This window comes from Symphodus melops, assembly GCF_947650265.1.
Source record: "Symphodus melops genome assembly, chromosome: 2".
Classification (NCBI taxonomy): Eukaryota; Metazoa; Chordata; class Actinopteri; order Labriformes; family Labridae; genus Symphodus; species Symphodus melops.
This window is the reverse complement of record NC_136692.1, coordinates 29,833,533-29,853,356: the sequence shown is the minus strand read 5'-3', so window position 1 is coordinate 29,853,356 and position 19,824 is coordinate 29,833,533.

The following is a 19,824-nucleotide window of genomic DNA, read 5'->3' as shown; positions in this document are numbered from 1 at the left end:
TACGATGGGTAGTTTGTTGGTCGGGAGGCCCTGCACACTCTCTATCGCTCTCCCTCAACTCTTGCACCAACTTTGTTTCCTTTAAATGTTTAAAATAAATAAAAGGCAGTTTTTGAGAGAAACCCTGCGCCACAATCTGTGTCCAAGTGTGTGATGGGAGTGTAGTGAGGTTCGCTCGTGGGAGTTAAAGCAGTGCAGCTGCCTTTCAACTGTGATACACGCCCGAGGGTGCTTATGTAACGTTGATGCTGCCGCAGTAATAATTAAGGATTTCACTCAACTCACAGTAGGATATGATTTGCAATGCCGGGTTCAAGATGTGATGGTTTTTAAAGATTTTTGCAAGCTTGTAAGTAACCATGTTTATGTCAAAGCTTTAAAGATGAAACAAAGTTATATATGGGTCTTTTATTTTGTCTTTTTTACTGCCTGACACCGAGGTCACTTTACTTCCTGTTTGATACGAGGACTGTTGTTTTAAAAAGACACAAAAGGTTCTTCTGCTCGAGTTGCCAAGTTAGAGGAGTAAAAAAGAAACAACAACAACAGAACAATCCGAAGTGAAAAAATGTTTTACTCTCTGCGTTATGTAATCAGTTACCACTCTCTCTGTTTTATCTGCAGGTCAGAGCTGATAACAGGAGAGAGAGAGATCATCTACTTTATTCATATCAAAAGGAAATCTTTTTTTTGTTTTGACTCGTGATGTAAGATGGAACAGCACACGTGAGAGATAAATGTGAGGACGTGAAGATGTGTTAACACTTAAGACAGTGTACGAAACGGAAACACGCAGAAACTAATGACGTTGTGTTAGTGTGTATGTGTGTGTGTTTGTGTTTTTGTGTGTATGTGTGTGTGTATGTGTGTGTGTATGTGTGTGTGTATGTGTGTGTGTATGTGTGTGTGTATGTGTGTGTGTATGTGTGTGTATGTGTGTGTGTATGTGCGTCTTTGTGTGTTGGGGGCAGTAAGACGGGATTCTTTATGTATTTTTATGGATCGCTTCATCTTGATAGATTTGTGGAAACATCTTTTAATTGTGTCAACCAGGTGAGAGTCATTCTTTGTGAAGCTGTAACACAAACATGTGGAAGAGATCTTATTACAGCAGCAGAGTTATATTTCAGATTTAGCTTCACATAGATGTTTGACATTTGAGTCCAGGAGATGAGTTCTTCATGCATCATACAGAGTCAAGTATTTGTGGGGCCGCAGAGTCCTGATCCAGCATGCCAGTGACTGCAGAGTCCTGGTCCAGCATGCCAGTGACTGCAGAGTCCTGATCCAGCATGCCAGTGACTGTAGAGTCCTGATCCAGCATGCCAGTGACTGTAGAGTCCTGATCCAGCATGCCAGTGACTGTAGAGTCCTGATCCAGCATGCCAGTGACTGCAGAGTCCTGGTCCAGCATGCCAGTGACTGAAAGGTTCTGGTCATCAAGTATGTTGTCAGTCATTGTGAAGTCTTGGTCAAGCATGTCTGAGTAATTGTCTGTGATGTCGTTATGTTATTTGACCATGGCTAAATAAATGTAAGATGATCCACGAGTCTGTTATAATCTTCTCCTCATTCGTTCAACACAGATATAGAAACCCACCTTACAGTCATCATCTGCTGCAGCGACACACGCCGGACACGTGATGACCATAAACAAGAGAAGTTAAAAGCAGAAAAGGTGTTTTTAACCCTTATCAGGGGCGGCAGTCTAAGCAGAGACGCCCAGACACTTCCTCCAGCTCTTCCGGTGGGACCCCGAGTCGTTCCCAAGCCAGCTGAGAGACATAGTCTCTCCAGCGTGTCCTGGGTCGACCCCGAGGCTTCCTCCCAGAGGGACATTCCTGGAACACCTACCAAGGGAGGCGTCCAGGGGGCATCTGGACCAGATGCCTGAACCACCTCAGCTGACTCCTCTCGATGTGAAGGAGCAGCGGCTCTACTCCGAGCTCCTTCCCCATCTCTAAGAATGCGCCCGGCCACTCTACGGAGGAAGCCCATTTCAGCCGCTTGTATCCAGGATCTCATTCTTTGAGTCATGAGCAGGCTATGGTTTTTTTAACATTCAGAAAAATATCGAAGATTTTAGGCCTTATACTCTTTAGATGTGAAATTAAAAACTTCCAACAAGACATATATAGAATCCTGAGTTTGAAAGACATTTTAATGATTTGAGGGATGAACCGAGGAGTGCGTGATTCCCTCTTAGGGTTCCTCCACTCCTCCCCCATGTAGATTGATTGATTGTTTATTTTGAAAAAAGAAAAAGACAAACAGTAAATAAGACAGAATAGTCGTATTTGAAAAGGAGTAGGAAGAAGTAAAAACGTATATAATCCAACCCCCATGTTACATATCTTCTGATAGTTCATAGATGATTCCAATCTTCACGAATGATGACAAGGTACATCAAGTAAGCCTCCCCTTATTTTTTATTTTTTTTACACTCTCATCTTTTTTTTATGTTTTTTTTTTCTTCTTCTTCCGAAAGAAACCGAAACAAAAAGCTCTGTGATGTGCTTATTCCCTCTACATCGAGCACATCTCTTTGTTTGAGGAAGCTCCTTCAGAAATACCTGCAGGCGGGACTGAAAAGACAGCGGCTGGAAAAGAAAGAACGTCAGGAGAGCTTTATATAACAGGCTCAGACCGTCTCCGAGCAAATCAAAAAGAGGGCTTTTATTTTGAAGCTGACAGTTGTGCTCCCTAAAGAGGCAGGAGATGTTACACGCTGAGATTGGAAACAGGAGACCCCTGAACTCACGTGAATATGCAAGTGTGCCCATATGTGTCAAGAAACACACACACCCGCTGAGGCTCTTCTCCCTTCTCTTTGTCTTGCAGGCATACTTGAAACAGCACATCCAGAGAGAGAGAGTTGATTCTGTCGTCCTGCATGTGTGAACCCATCTGTTTGTTTGTGTGTGTGTGTGTGTGTGCGTCAAAAAATGGGCGTCCTGTGTCAAGTGCCCTGCTCGTGTGTCACAACATATCGTGATTCAGATCCATCACCGAGAACTCCCAGCAAGCATCCGTCACAGTCCGTGATGGCTCTGCCTCCGTCAGGGTTCCACTGCTGAGTCGTTTAAAAGGCTGCGAGGGCCGATCGCTGACGGCTGCCCTCGATCAGAGAACACGCACGGAGGGGACGGAGACGGCAGCGCGGTAAGATTCAATCACATCTTGACTCTGTCGAGTTGTTTGAATTGATTTGTTTTTTTTGTTTTAGACTCCTACGACCAAGAAGGCTGAAGTGTAAAACCCTGCAGTTCCTCGAGTGTCCACTAGAGGCTGGCTGCAGAAGCACAGGAAGTCACACTGTCGATCCTTTTCATCCGTTTTGATTTGCTGATGACTCATTCGACAGGCAGATCGCTCCAGATCTCAGCCTGTCGTTAGGTCGACTGAAAGTTATGGGCCGAGATCGCCATCGACAGGACTCCAGCGCCCCCTGCAGGAACGTCCCTCAGTCGACTATTCATATAGAAACCACACAGGATCTTCTCAGCGCCTTGGTTTAAATACGGTGGCATCATTCCCACATGCTCAAACAAACCAAACAGCTTCAGGGTTTGAATGAAGCACTTAAGAGCACTTCAAATGAAGGTGAAATACTCTCAGGAACACAACAGACCCAATAGATCATTTTCAAAGAACGCACCGACCGCAAAGGCCTCATTTACCCCCAGACAGAGCCTCCTTTTGTAGTCCACGTCAGCTTCACCCTCTGCAGAATTACAAAGACTGAAAGTAGGAAATAACAGGCTGCACAGAGATGGAACAACAGATCAGGAGATAACTCGGCAGGTTGCCATGAACTCACTGTGACAGGAACCAACTTACTCCTAACCCCTTCAGTGATCAAACTCCTGAAGATACTGACGTATGACACTTCAACATTTCTCTCAAGTGTAACATTACAGAGACATGAGAGCACATCAACACTATAGCACACTCTACTGTATTTGTTTCCAGTGCTAAAAACAAAAAACACCCCCATGATCAACATAACGATCAGCGTTATCATGACACAGTTGTACCTGCAGGCCACATCTCACAATCTGTGCAGCACGAGACGCTGTGGATCATGATGTTCCCGGAGAGATCTCTTAGTGAGTCAGGGACTGACGGAGCACGACAGACAGATCTTTGTTTTACATTCAGCTATCTGCATATTCTCTGTGCTGTGTTATAAAGCTTCTTTACCGTAGTCTCACTCTCCTCCTCCTCCTCACAAACAGAGAGACAGAGAGCCTTGTTGCTTTTTCACAACTGTTTTATTTTCTCGTCACTTTCTCCCCCCGCTGGACTCCATGACGGCTGCAGCAGTCACGTCTCCCGTTACGGCCCCTCTCAGGCGCCTCATTGTTTTACCTGGCCTAAGTGTTTTCTTCTTCTTCTTTTATTTAATGACAGCAGCTTTCAAATGCAAGACAGCCCGACGTCTGGCACTAGTAGTGCTTTAAAACCAGGTTAAAATAATACTAAGAAAATAACATATTTCTATAAACCAAACAGTCACATGAACACTTAATTATTTTTTTTTTCAATTCATGACTATTAAAATATTGGAAAGTCATGATCCATCACAAGAGTTCAAAGTGTGTCTGACATATTATGAGCACTTAAGAAGATGAGAAAAGTGCTATAGTGAGATCCAATTACCATTTTCCACTTATGTAAACCCGATATTACGTTGTCATTTTTATATGTGTGATATATAAAGTATAAAGTGGAAAAGCCTCTCTGCCTCTGAGAGCATGCACTCAGCAGCGATCTAAAGATGATGCATAATGAGACATGTATTTAGCTAGTTTTCAAACACGCTGACATCTGCGCCTCCACCTCCCATTGTTCTGACAAACTGAGATCTGCCTCTTACTATAAGAGACACTTGACTTGTAGATCAAGTGGGTTTCATATCTCAACATGGCTGTTTGATCTCAATTAAAGCAATCTCCAAATCACTGCACAGAAACAGTAATTGCGTAATTACACTGAAACTAAGTACAGGAAGGATGTCTGCTGACTTCCTGGGACGGATAAATGAGGGCAGCACGGTTTGGAATCAGAGGGGTTAAAAATAAGATCTCACATCTTTCAATCTCACAAAAGCAGGGATGCTTCTGAGTGGTGTGTGTGTGTGTGTGTGTGTGTGTGTGTGTGTGAGTAAAGGGTTTTTGCACTCAGAATATGAATCTTTTGTTAAACAGGTCCAAACTCAAATGTTGAAATGAAGTCTACAGCACATATCTGACACCTGTGTTTCTCTTGAAGTGTTTTGCACTCTGTGTTTGTTTTGTCCCGTTTTTTGTGCTTGCCTCGCGTCTACGCCTCCGCCGCCGCCGCCGCCGCCTTGAATCAAGAAGCTTTCTAAACCTTCAAATCTTCACTTGCTCCCGACATGTCTGTACTCCTCTCTTCTGCTGCTGATGTTTAACGAAAGAAGCCAACGTCACAGAGCGCCCTCTGCTGGTTTGTCAAATCGATTTGACTTATCGATGTCTTGTTCAGGTTTTTTTTATTTTTCTTGCGGTGTATCGTCTCTGTGACTTCATCTCGTGTCTCGTTAGAACTGCTCCCAAAGTTTCTTCTTCTGGTACAGGAAAGCCACGCTCCAACCAATGTTTTTTTCCATATGTCAGGAACGCCGTGAAAAACTAAAATGAAATAAATGAAGTAAAGCATTTATGAGCAAAAAATTATTATATAAAATCTTAACAAATAAAATACAATTTCATACCGCGTGTGCCTTCTGTCCAGAAATGTTTGGCTTTCATCCGTGTCCTACTGTTGGCGATAGCTCAACACGGCACACTTAATTCCTTCAATTAAACATGTGAACGCCGCATGCTGACCACTCACATGTAATACACAATTTAACCAGTAGGTGTCAGTAACTGTACATAGCGCCGGACAACCTTTAAAAATAAAACATTTCCTGAAATTAAAACCAAAAACTTGCACACAAAAAAAAAAAAGTGCGACAGCTACACCCACGTCGATGAATTCTGATTCAGCATGAATTATGTCTGCACATGTTTATTTAAGGGAGACAGCGCTAGAACATTTTAGAAATATATTTGTTGTGCGGATATTTCCGTTATCTGAGTGTGAGTGTGTGTCCTCCTCCTCTCCTCCTGCAGGCAGAGTCTAATCCCCTGGATTGCTGTTTAATTTGGTGTATTGATCGTTGACAAAGAGGCGAGTGTGTGTCTGTCACTGCGCTCTGTCAATCAGCCCGAGTGTAGGTGTTTGTTTTCTCCTGTGTTTGTGTCGCTGCAGAAGGCACGGCAGCTAATAAACAACTTTTGCATTTGTTGTGCATAAATTTCATGAATAAAAATAAAACCGGTGAAGATGTTTGACCAAAATAGTTCAGTGCATCTGCATTCACTTTGTGTTCGTGATTGAGCTGCCAAGCGGCGTGCAGCAGCTAAAATTACACGTTTATTGTAACACATCAAAAGAGGTTTTCAAGAAGTCATTAAAAAAGGCTGCACCATCACTTACAACGAGGTGCATTGAGAGTCAATGGGAGCTGAGGATACTATTGACTGTGGTTGCTAAGCTGCACACAATGGTTTACTAGAAGAGTCTATGGAGGAGGTTTCAACAGTTTACGTGGAGGTTTAAAGTTTGTCATGGTTTCATATTGCGTGATTCTCAGAACAAGCAGTTCAGCGCCCTCTGTAGACGTTTCCTGGGATTACACCCACATACATACTGTGGCGAGCTGCGTGGAAGATCGTCACGTTGAACGAGAGTTGGTCTCATTCACGGCACACTACCCCAAGCAGGTGCTTTTATTATGACTAAATAACATGAACTTCATTTCACCGCTAACGGCAGGATGTCACGCTACACCAAACACTCGCGGTTTTCACCAACATGACACACGACCAAACTAAGCAAAACAACTGACGACAAGAACACCCATAATGCTTTGCAGCATTCAGTCCAGTCTCTACGATCGCTACAGTATGTTTACCTGATGATCTGAAACTTTCTGTAAACAGAAGAAAAAAAGTCTTTTCTGTTCTAAACTCTGAAGTGTTTTTTTTTGGTCTTGTTATTATTCTGTTTTATTATCTATATTTTGTAGCAGACAACAACAGTGAAAACACCACTTTTAGGAATACCCCCCGCTGCATGTGCGTATACGATCAAAATGAGACGCGTGATAAAAAGACGAAGTTGAGAGCAACTCGGGGAGATTGACTTTCGACACAGATGGAGAAGATGAGCGAGGCTGTCACAGAGACGGAGATTCAGAGAGTCATTGAGTGCTATTAAAAGTTTGGAGAGGTAGACGGAGTGACACAATCCAGATTCAGAAATGAGACTTTAATGAAGACATTTGGCACTTGTCATTTTCCTCCTTCTGCATCGAACTCTCCCATTTCTATTTATCTCTCTCATCCTTATCGGCTCGGTCTCCAAAGCGACAGCACAAGGTTTGAAAACACATTGGCAGTGCAAAATTGAAATAATTGGTTCAGCATCGACTGACAGACAGCAAACAATCAATGATAAAACGTGTTGTATTTTCATCCTCACATTAACGGTACACAAACACACACACACACATGTTCAGGGCCGTGTCCAGAGGGGTGCTGGGGGGCCATCGTCTTTATGCTCGTTTCAATCATCATCACTCTGTTGTTACTAATAATGTGGTTGTGCACAAACATCATGAACTTCTCAGTGTTAATCATGCAACTGCTTGAAACAAACATCCAAACGCTGATGTGCTCGTCAGAGGGGGAACAAGAGGCCTTTCAGTTTAATCGCCGCCGAGCTGAACTTGAAAAGTTTGAAAATGAAACATCCACTGACTGTTTGATTGTCGGATGAAGAGTGGCGTCACACATCTGTTCCTGCAGGAAGCTTTGGAGGCTGTTTTTCCTGTTGTGTGTCTGACTTCCCCTCGCCTCGAGTGGACGCTCGAGGAACTGAACTGCAGGATCGTCTTCATTTTTTAAAGGTCCCATATTCTATATTTTTGGGGTTCACATATCTAATTTATGTCTCCTAAAGTTCACAATCTGTTTTCATGTACTAACGCTCCATGCAGGATCTCTCATCTGCTCAGAGTCCCCCACAAAGACATCAAAAAAAAGGAGGGTCCCCACGTTTGCCAAGTCTGATCTGACTGGTCAGCCGATCTGCTCTCTCGTAATTGGTCAATCGTCTGGCTTTGTTCTCGGATATGTCCCGCCCCTTTTACCATATTGGGAATGCTACAGTCATTCCGAGGGGAGCTTGCGCTTTTCAACGAGGGGAGGCCAGTGACCGAGCATTTCATGCGGCTAATGCTACCGCTAACAGGAGGAGCTCGGAGAAGGTACTTCTAATATTTGCACATAAACATGTTCACTAAACATGAAGAAGACACCTGGAGAACACGCTAAAGAGCATCTCAAACCAGAAAAAGAAGAATATTGGACCTTTAGGACCAGAGGTTGGCGCTTCCATCAGACGTACACACACACACACACACACACACACACACACACACACACACACACACACACACTAAGAGCGTTTTCTTTCATGTCATCAGCCTTTGTGTTTGGTGAGATAATAAGAATCTGTCGATGTGGAAAACACCCCGCAGAGATGCACATGATCTCAGGCACACTAAATGTTTTCACACATTAAAAACATGCTCTGCAGACATGATGATCAAAAAGGTGTTTCTCTCCCGCTGAGCTTGGTTTCAAAAGGGAGCATGAAGGTGCGCACGGAGGGGGGCGAGATGAAAACAACCGCTGAAAGAGACCGCTGATTTCTTGCTCAATTAAAGAAAGACGATGATCACAGTTTGTCCAGCTTTGTCCTTCTTTGTCCCCTGCTGAGAAACGATTGTCTGCTTTCCGTTCCATCTTTCCTTCAGGAGACTTTTCAAAGAGAATATTTGATGTCATGAATCATCATCACACGTTTCTCTGACACATTCATCATTAAAGGACATTTTATAGAAAATATAATCAACTCAAGGATGGAGCCGCTTTATTCTATTGATCGTCTGAGGGAGGCTTTCTTCACTGAGGACGTGTCGACATGTCACACAGGTAACACCACCTCCGGCTCTCTTGGGAAACACAGACAACCAAGCTAGTTGATGTTTTTGAAGTCGTAACATCTGAAGTGAAAATGGCCTCTTAGCACTGTGAAAGTCAGCCGAAGCACCCAGTGGAGAACGTGTATCAATGAATAATGAATAATAAACAGAGCGGGATCGGACTGGGCCGTTCTACCTGTGTTTTGGGTTTTTTTTGGATCGGGGTGGGACAGGATTATTTTTGTGGGAGAGGGATGGGACAGGAGAGACTAAAAAACCCTCCCATATCAGCCTCTAATCTACATACCGCTTTAAGATAGGCCGACACAGAACACGGTCGTGGTTAGTGCGGGCGCCACGTGTGGACACTGTAGTCCTTCAAGCAGGGTTTCAATCCAACCTGTGGCTCTTTAACCCAAACACTGTTTCTAAAAACACAAAAAGCTCAAAATTAAACCTCCTAAAAAAAAAGAGTAGTTAACGTATCTTTGAGCATTTTTGGAAGCTGTTGGTTTTAATTGTGTCTGCACGCTGCAGCACGGTCTGCACGCTCGCTTCCTGCTCCTCAGCTGTGAGCGGTTTCTTTACAATCACAGCACGAAGATCTCCAACAGGCTGCACAGGAACAACTGCACATTTACAGTGACATTATGGGCTGTGATGTGTTCCACCAGGGCGGTGGTCCGGCTTTCCCTTGTTAGTTCACAAACATACGAGAAGTATTTTTATTTGGCCTCCATGTTCCTCTGAATAATACACATTTGGTTTGACAGGTGTGAACGGTTGCAAAAAGTGCGTGGGCACCAGGAAGGAATAATTCACTAAAGACACGTCAATCAAAATATTCATCACATTTACATACTGAGATTTATGCCACAGGAGCTCGACAACAAACCAAGTGAAGGAAAAACAGGCACTTTAAGCAGACGACTTATCCTCACTGCGGATATGAATGGAGAGGGGTTTTTTTTTTTTTCTTTTGGTTAGCTGTCAGCGATGTTGGACACAAGCCTGGGAAGCTGACACCGCTGCAGCTCAGAGGAAGTTTCAGAGCCATCACGTCCCCTGCTGCTCAACTAATCTGGCAAAGAGAGGACGGCCTTGGAAAGTGTGTTTGTCAGTGTTCACATGAAACTCAACAAGTCAGCAGGTTGATCTGAAAAGCCAGGGTTGTATTTATAGTCGACTGAAAATCTTCATCATGTTGAATTATATCTTGGAATCAACAAAAGCCAAATAGCTTGTTTTGACTACAGGGTAGAGTTGTATCGTAAAGACCACACTAGCAGAGACCAAGACCAACCAGAGACCAGAGTGCTCCAAGACCAAGATCATTAACCCCTCGACGCCTGAATTTGTTTCCAAGTAAGTTTCTGCTTCAAGTAGATGCTAAAGTAAGTTTAAACGTTTAATTTGAAAATAGCACATGAATTGATATTGCATAAAAATAGCACATACATAGCACATCAAATGGATGTTGTTCCGTCTCCGACTGGTCCTATGACAAACTAATGCTTGCAAAAGGTTCCTCGGTTTGTACTGAATGTGCATCAACCAGCAGTGGAGGAAAACAGACGCCATTTTGGCTGCATTTGGAGCGGAAGTGGTGTGGCGCAAATTTGCGACAACAGGCGTCGAGGGGTTAAAATCTCTGAAAAAACCTCATGTTGTGCGCAGACTCACTTAGATCGTAACACCGGGAAGGTTGCAGCTGTAACCGGGGGATAAAAATAAAACTACAAAGTTAGTGAAATTATTTGTTCTTTTAAGAAAGCAGCGTTTTCCTTCTCATCAATCAATCAGCCAATCAGTGGTGGTTGTGACTGGTCTGGGGCCCGCCCAGTCTTGAATACTAAAACACTGTCACTGTTTGGATTCAATACACGAGTGATATTCTTGTCGTCACAAAAACAGACGGCGACATAAGCGACCGTTAGCTGTAACGTCACTGAAGGATGTATTTATTAAACAGAACTTGCACATAAAGGAATTCAACAGACACTTGAAGAGACCTGATCCATGCACGTACGACATGCTGATTTAGAAAACACTCCATATTGTGTTATTGAAACATGTCTGAGTGTATGAAGGAAAAGTTAGACAGATGATGGAGAGGGCAAATCATTGGCTGTGTGGACAAATCTGCCCCTGGTGAAGAGGGTCATGCTGGATCTCTGGGTTTGTGTTGCCACCTCATGGTCGTAAGAGGTACTACAACATTTCAGGGCAAATGCGTCACAGGCATTGGGGTTATTTGGGACTGGAAATGAGGGCAGACATAATGTGCTCAGAACGCCACCAGTGAGAGAGGAGCCGTCCGTTTTGAATCCTGTGAAGAGAGAGTCTAACCTGCAGCAGACGCACACTGAGCAGAATCCATTCACACGGCTGATTTAAGGTTTTAGAAACGTGTATAACAGCAGAGCAAACTGCACGCCGCTTTATTAATCAACATTTTTTTTTGGATACTTCCTGATCTGGATCAATGCACCACATGAACAGCTGTTTGGCTATCACTTGTATGTCAGGTCGTTAAGCTGACAGCCAGCTCAGTGAGGCTGCTGTTCACGCTAAATCTCAAGGATTCAAAACATCGTCACAAATTAGCATTTAAAAAAAAATCATATAGAGTATATCCTCTGCATGCAGGTAACAGGTAACCTGCTTCTGGTGCGGCACATGCAAAGACCTACTTTATACTTCGAATGTATAAAGTACATTCTCTAATAAGTGTGTGTGTGTGTGTGTGTGTGTGTGCAGCCTGAGCTTTCAGAATATGTATGATGCAATGATGTGAGAAGAAAGTCTGAATAGTTGTATGACCAGTTTAAAATAAATAAATGAAACAGAAATCGAATCTCACAATTTTAAATTTTTATTTAAATCACACACACACACCAACAATGGCCGAATCTTCTCCCTTCGATCTCTATGAGGAGAGTAAAGAAACAACAAAATGTCAACAATCTCGAATAACCGTATAATCCTCTCATGTAACTGCCAATTTCCAAAGAGCACCCTCTGGTGGTCAAACAAGTAGATCACAATATATTGTTTTGCCTCATTGATTTGAATTGTAACTCATTAGTACGGTAAAGTCAGGTTCGGTTTCCCAGGATTACGAGGTGTGGAGTTAACATTAGTCAGCTTCTCTTTTAGTTTCTGCTGCATGTTTTTAATTTTCTGTGAGATAAAAACAAATAAAAACTTTTTCTCCTCGAGGTACTTTTTAAAAAAACAGACAAAAGTTGGTTTGGAGAAACTTCATGAGGAGACATCAATCAAACATTTGATCCACCAACCAATTCATTTTCATTATGTTTGCTTCACTTTGGACTATGCCTTCCTTCTGCTACACTTTAAATATCCAAGAAAAGTTTCCCTCCAATCATGCAGAAATGTTCTCCGTCTGCCTTCTTACTCTCAGGATGCAGAACGGGCTTCATCCGCCACACATCAAAAGACATGCATCCACTGGTGCTTCCTATCTCTCTGTACAGTAGCTTCATGTTACTGAGCCAGAAAACTTCCCACTGAGGTTTAAACGCGACTGATGAGCTGTTTTTGCATCTCGAGGAGCTCTTTCAATACCTGCAAAACTAAAAAATTAAATCCACCATGCTTTTCTAAAGATAAGGCTACAAGACACACTTGTGATAAATGGAGAGTCGGAGGCTTTTAGCTCACAGGTGGGACAGCCAAAGCCCCGGCGGTTCGTGAAATAGCACGAACACAAACTGAATGGATAGACAGTCAAGGTGAGACTACGCTCGATGGTTCACTGTGTCCTCTGAGTCCTTAATTATTGCATAAACTTGTGATTTGTTACAGTGAGGCAGCCCCAGACTCATCGTCCTTGTGCATGAAATGTTCTCAGTGCGACTCTTTGACTCTTAATACTGATGTCCAATCGTCCTCCATTCAATCTGTGCTGCAACATTCTCCGAGGCGAAGTGACGCCTTAAAGGAGCAGTGTGTAACTCTGACACCCGGTGTTTGAAATGGGCACTGCAGTCCAGATTGAAAACCCCCCCCACCCTCACCCCTTCTGGAGAGTTGATGTCATTTCTCGGACACTGAAGCTTCAGCGTTTAGCCAGTTCTTCGTTCATTCGGTGAGTTTGTCGACACTTCAGTCTCTTTTTAATCTCTGCACTTTGTGTTTTTTTTCTATGTGACAGGTTGAAAAGCGATAACTTGTATAGTTGCATTAAATGCTTAACGAATGTTAAAATGTTAAAAGTGTTAAAAAAAAAAGTGAAAGTGTTAAAATAATGTTAAACATGCGATTTAATTGATTGATTGATCTGTGATCCACTCTGTGAAAGAAGCAGACCGGGATCACTTTTGTGATTATTTCTTCTCTATTCAGAGTGTAACATTTACAGTTTTAGCCGTTTCGAAGGAGAATTTCTGTCACTGTTGGACAGACAATAAAGTTTACACCCCCGCCCTCCTGTACTGTGAAACCTCAACGCTTACAGACGAGATCGAAGAGAAACACTGCTTTCAATATGAAGAACAGAAATCAAGGCAATACTCCAGACAGCGGAGTGGTAAATGTGCAGGAGTAATCAAAGGAGCTGACATGTCTGACATGATTGATTGACAGACGGGCTTCTGCCCTCAACTTCAGACGCACTCGGCGAGCATGTGGCTGCAGATTCAGATGTGTGATGAATATTTTCTGAAGCTTTCAAACCTTCTGCCCGTGTGATCTTGAAACATTTTATTTTTTTTGAATAGTTTGAAGTCTCTGATATGATTCTTTTCACTTTTTGTGCTCTTTCTCCATCAGCTACCACGGCTGTCAACGTGCACTCTCTCACACACACACACACACACACACACACACACTCTCAGCGGTTGTCCCTCCATCTGTGTGTCGTCCTCTCTTTGCTGCCGCTGTGAATAATTATTTTCGCTTTCACGCTGCGTCTGTGTGTGTGTGCGCCTCTGTTTGGCCGAAAGCTAATTTTAGTTTATTTAAATGTAAAAACATCAGGCAGACAATGTGTTGTGGACAGGCAGATAACACACACAATTAAATCTCCCCCTGACACGCCGAGCAGACTGCAGCTTGTAGCCTGTGGCGTCGCCTCACGTCCAGGTCATAAAGTTGCACTCGAACGCGCCGCCAACCGACGCGTACTTTCTGCACATTCGTGAGAGGAAATGACTCTTTTGCCTCTTGTTTCTGCAGTTTATAAAAAAAAAAGAAGCAAATTAACGACCTCATCAATTATTGATCGTCATTCGACTCCACAAAGAATGTGCCAGAAATAATCCAAGCTCCAGTGTCGGAGCAGGACGCGTCTTTGGAGGGTCGTCTTCATCGAGATAAATGATCCTGCTCAGACACATTATCAAATCCAGGACACGGGAACGTTCCTCGCTTTGGCTGCGGGCCACATTCAACTCTTACCAGCGAGTGTCACCTTGATGAAGTCCGTGCCACATGGTGCACGTTCAGCTTTTCAACACAGCTGCATCTCCTCACATACGTCAGACTGTCAGACGCTTCGGACTCCTCCAGACACAGGAGATCAGTCCTCACCTGGCAGCCCTGCAGCGTTCTGTCTCATTTCACTTTAACAAACTCTCAGACAGCTTAGCTGACCAGTCCGAAGTCACAACCACCTGATGACATCACACATTGACCATTGAGCTGTTGGACCTCACTTTGGGATCCACGACCACTTCCTGTTTCTGTGCGTTACATTCTGTCCTAACTTTCCATCTACAGGAAGGGCCATGCCTTATTTCAAAATAAAAGCATAGAGTAAGTAAATAGCTCTCTGCTTAAAACAAAACTTAAAAATAAACACATGACTTTTTTTTTTTTTTCCAGACGCAAAATAATGGAAATTAAAAGATGTGATAAATCACGATGGACATTTGAAATTAATCTGTAAATCCTGATTAAAATCTTTAATCCTTTGACCGCCCTGGTTGAAATATAATGGATTGTGTTCAATGAGTGATATCATCTTAAAGCAAGTGCAGGCGCTTGGATCGAACGGAATTTATGCCGTATCAGAGCAAACTTTGTGATATCACAAATACCAAAGAGAGAGAGACAGAGAGAGAGAGACAGAGAGGGAGAGAGAGACAGAGAGGGAGAGAGAGAGAGGGAGAAATCTGCCTCCCACAACCTGATACTGTTTTTTTTTCCTTCCAGGTGATTATCTGTGAATGAATAGTTGGATCTTGTAAGGAAAAAAAAAGGATTGATCCTGTGTGGGATTTTTTTTGGCCGAGTAAACCCCATGAAGTATTCATCCATTGTGAATCGCTGGATTGCCAAAATTCGACACAGACAGGCTCAGAGAGAGTGACACGGTGTGTAAAATAAAGTGACAAGCGATCAATGTAATCAGACACTGCGAGCCCTGTGGGTGAGCCTTCAGATTGGTGTGTGTTTTTAAAGAGAGAGGAGGCGAGGACGACAGATGTACAGGACAGACAGACCGGAGAGGGAGGAAGAGAAGTGTGCAGACAGACAAGCACGACATGGAGAGAAGCAAAGGGAGGAAAGAAGAAGAGAGGTCGTCTGGAGAGAAACAGGTCAAAGAGGCAGGTGAAGGATGAAATGGAGAGGTTAAAGAGGGTGTGTGTGTGTGTGTGTGTGTGTGTGTGTGTGTGTGTGTGTGTGTATGTGGAGGGAGTCCATTAAAGCAGACTGTAGATGACTGCACTCTTTGGCAATTACCGACATGTAGTGTGCGGGAGAGATGCTGGAGTTCACTCGGCCTCTCGGGAGGTGATGTTGTTGTCCGTCCTGCAACACCCCACCGGCATCCTCTGTGTGTGTGTGTGTGTGTGTGTGTGTGTGTGTGTGCTCTAACAGAGTTTTACCGCGCTGCAGTCAGCACTAATTGTCTGAAGTAGATGTAGTGTTTTAGAGCGAGCGTGAGAGAGTGATTGGAAGTAGAAAGCGTACAGGGGGGGAGGAAAAAACAATTAAGAGACCGAGATAGATGAAGTCCAAGTGTGTGTGTGTGTGTGTGTGTGTGTGTGTGTGTGTGTGTGTGTGTGGCTTCTAGTGGTGTCTTTAAAATCCTAAAACAGCCTCATTAGGTTTAAGGAATAAGGAAACATCTCAATGATCTTTTTGTTCAGGATAAGGTTTCAAATGATATGATAATGATATAATCTCTATTATCTCTATTTCAACCAGCGATAGTATCAAAAAGTGAGGCGGCCCTGAAGGTCATTTCACCGACACAAAAAGATGATGTGATGAATACAGACAGATTTTGTGACGTGCTAAAAAAAAACCGTAATGAAACCCCCGAAAGAAATAAACAGTTTTAATCAAACGTGTTTCTGCGGTTCATGAAATGGTTTTGTTGAAGAATCTGCCTCTTGAAAGACAAATGACTCGAGACCCTTTATGTTCACTGAGGGGGGTTTCATGTCAGGGACCAGGTCCAAGATCTTGACCCCAAAGTCCAGCCCGAGGACTTTGACTTTTAGGTGTCTGCAGCGATAATATCATACTGAGTGAAAAAGACCAAATAAGATGTGCTCTCCCTTTGTGGGGATGCATCTTACTCAAATATTTACTCTCCTCAACACTCAACCGCCAGTCTTCATCTGACACTCTGCTCGCCAACATGAATTTTAAAATGCTGCTGACTAATAAAATCCTTGACGGGCTCCTTTGTTCTGCTCGTCACACTTCACCCACAGACTTCAATGAACTGTGTGTGACCTGTGTGCTGTTTATAGCTCGTCTGGGTGCCTGTCTCTTTAAGAGCGTGTGAAACAGGAAACTGTGTTTTGTGTTCTTTTAAGGACGGCCTCAGCAGTACTTATGGGAGCTCGTGTGATTTATAGAGCTGTGCGTTTTTGTCTTTGTTTTACAGCTTTCCACGCGATGACTGTTTATAATAAACAGCAACAAAGGGAGTGTGTGTTCAGGCAGAACGAGAGAGGATATTAAACAGATCAGAGTTTATGTCGAATGTGGAAGATCGAAATGTAACAGCGAGACATTAAAGAGCGGAACGACAATGTGGCGTCCCGAGACGGAGCCTCTGATGATAATGATGCTGTTTTCATGTCTTTTATTTATTCTGCAAAACACTCGTCAACTCGAGGATGTTTGAAAGAGTGCATATAGAATAAAATCAAGGATTCTCCGGGAGTGAGTATGAAAATAATCTACACTGTGCTTTTTTCCCCTCTCAGCACTGGAACCACTGATCTCTAAGAATTGAGCTTTTGAAAGTGCTGTGAAGTGTCGGTCCAGCTTTTAGACGAAGATGAAATGGCAGTCATGGCTGGTGAAGCTGTTTTCAATCAGGCCGTCCATGTTTTGATTCATACGACCTACGCTGACGGCCAGGAAACCAAACGATCACATAGATTTATAAAACAGCACATGAAGCAGAAAACAATGATTCACTTCTGTTGGGAGGGTTTTATTCCCAGCTGCACATTATGATTCGCCCACATCTGAATTCCCGTGTCGTTTCTGCGTCTGACAAATGAGGAGAAAATTACAACTATTTTTGCCAAACAAACAAAACAAAAAAAAGAAAGAGGGATTTGAATTTTGAGTCCATCTGAAGTCTCCATCCACACACACAGTGGGAGTTTGTTTGATAAGTTATTCACAATAAGCTGACCTGATTGACAGGCGGGCACGACGCATCAGTGCATACAAATCTGATCTCATTCACCGCCTCTGAATATCTGCACCACTTATTTTATTCTCTAATCAAAAGGAAAGTTTTCAGGCAGCTTGTCATAACACATCAAGAAAAGAACGGTCAAGGAGCATCTATAAACTACCAGGGTTCGGCCTGCTAGTTTGGAGGCATGTTAGTTACTCCTTTTTATGCTATGTTGCACCATCCATGAGCCTTCAGGTTTGTAAAATATTGCAGCCGGAGTTGTTGCGTAGATGCTCGATGGAGGAGTCCTCAATATTTCTGCAGGGGAGAGGAGGTGGGGGCGAGACAGGCCGAGAAAAAACTCTCTCTGTCTCTCTCTCTCTCTCTCTCTCTCTCTCTCTCTCTCTCTCTCTCTCTCTCTCTCATTGACTTTACATCCAGTCCAGATCCAGCTCCTGTACCCAGGTTACATTTCTCTGCAGAAGCTTGAAGGTAGCTTCAGCCAGGCCGACCGATATCACAACATCGCCATCCCACTCACCTCTGACTTTTTTTTCAACCTTCCATCATCCAGCTCAACACACAAACAAGCATGCTCAGACACACACAAATCAAACTGAGGTAATAGAAAAGTTTTAACGGATTGAAGATCATTATCAGAATAAAAAAGATATACAAACTCAGTCCTTTGATACAGGTCACATACTGTCCTCCTTTTCAAGTTAAAACATGTGTGTGAAGTGTGTTGTTGTAAATCCACTCTGATCCTGTATTTGATCATGTCTATAAACCCCTCTATTTCAGCCCTGCTCAGAACAGGCTGTTTCTGTGTCTGTAGCTTTAAATATGTAAATGAGCTGTGTCTGACCACGCCCCCTCTCTGGAAGGGCTCGGGTGTACTCGCTGCTTTCTGGCTCCATGTCCTATTGTTTACGGTGAGAAGGCAGACTCAGAGGGCAGAACAAACACCTAGCTGTGGGAGTGTCACCCACCTGGGGGAGGGGCTACTGCCCTTTGTGATGTCATGAAGGGAACATCTCCAAACGGCCTGTTTGAGCAGGCAGAAGACGGAGAGGATGGATTTTTCTCATCATTGGGGGGTTTGGAGACAGACTGGAGACACATGTTAGAGTCAGAGGAAGATGGTGGAGTGGATTGTGCATCATGTGTCACCTTTAAAACATACACACACACACACACACACACACACACACACACACACATTGAACATGCAGAGAACAGATGAAGAAGGTAGAGTGGGGAGGTAAAGGGTTAAAAACAGGGGAGAGGTGGCGAGTCAGTCAAGAGCGGCATGTTAAGGAAGGATTCAGTAATGGACAACACACACACACACACACACATACACACACACACACACACACAGGGGCAAATGCAGCCATAAACAGCCTCTGTACCTTTCCTTCACTTCCCTCTCCTCCTCACATTACTTATAATAAAATCTAAAAAGCATTGCATCTCTGTTTTATTCCTGCTCCCCGCCTTTCTTCAGCCGCTCTAAACTTTTAACCATCTCTGACGCACCTTTACTTGATTTTGTTCGGCTGCAGCGGTTTGCAGCAGCTGTCCCAGCAGGCACTGACTGATAATTGGTTGGAAGTTTTAAAAGGTCATCATCGCTACAGGAATAATAAAAAAAAAAAATCCTCTAAAAGAGGATTTCAGTACATTAAATGTCTTCTTCACAGTTTGCCTCTGATGACGGTGCAGCCATGAATTCAGAACTTCATTATTTAAATCGGCTGATTCTGCAGAAACGGGACACTTCATTTGTCCGCAGCGTCACTTTGTAATTCCGGCTAATCAGACGAGTGTACTTTTAAAAGAAAGTGGATTTTTTTTCACTGCGACGGTTCCTCACTGAATCTCTCTGTAGTGCAGCATCACTGAACTGAAAAATAATGTAGTATGTACGAGTGCATCTGACAACAAATACTCCCTGCATTCTCAAGAATGAGATCACATACGGTTCAAGAAATGTTTGCTGCATGCTGCTGTGCGCCTCTGTCGGTCCACCAGGAGCTGTCTCATGGTGTAACAATCACTCCCCCTGCACACACTGCACTGTGGCCTGCAGCATCTATATTTATCCAGCAGTCCTGTGGATCACAGCCAGGGC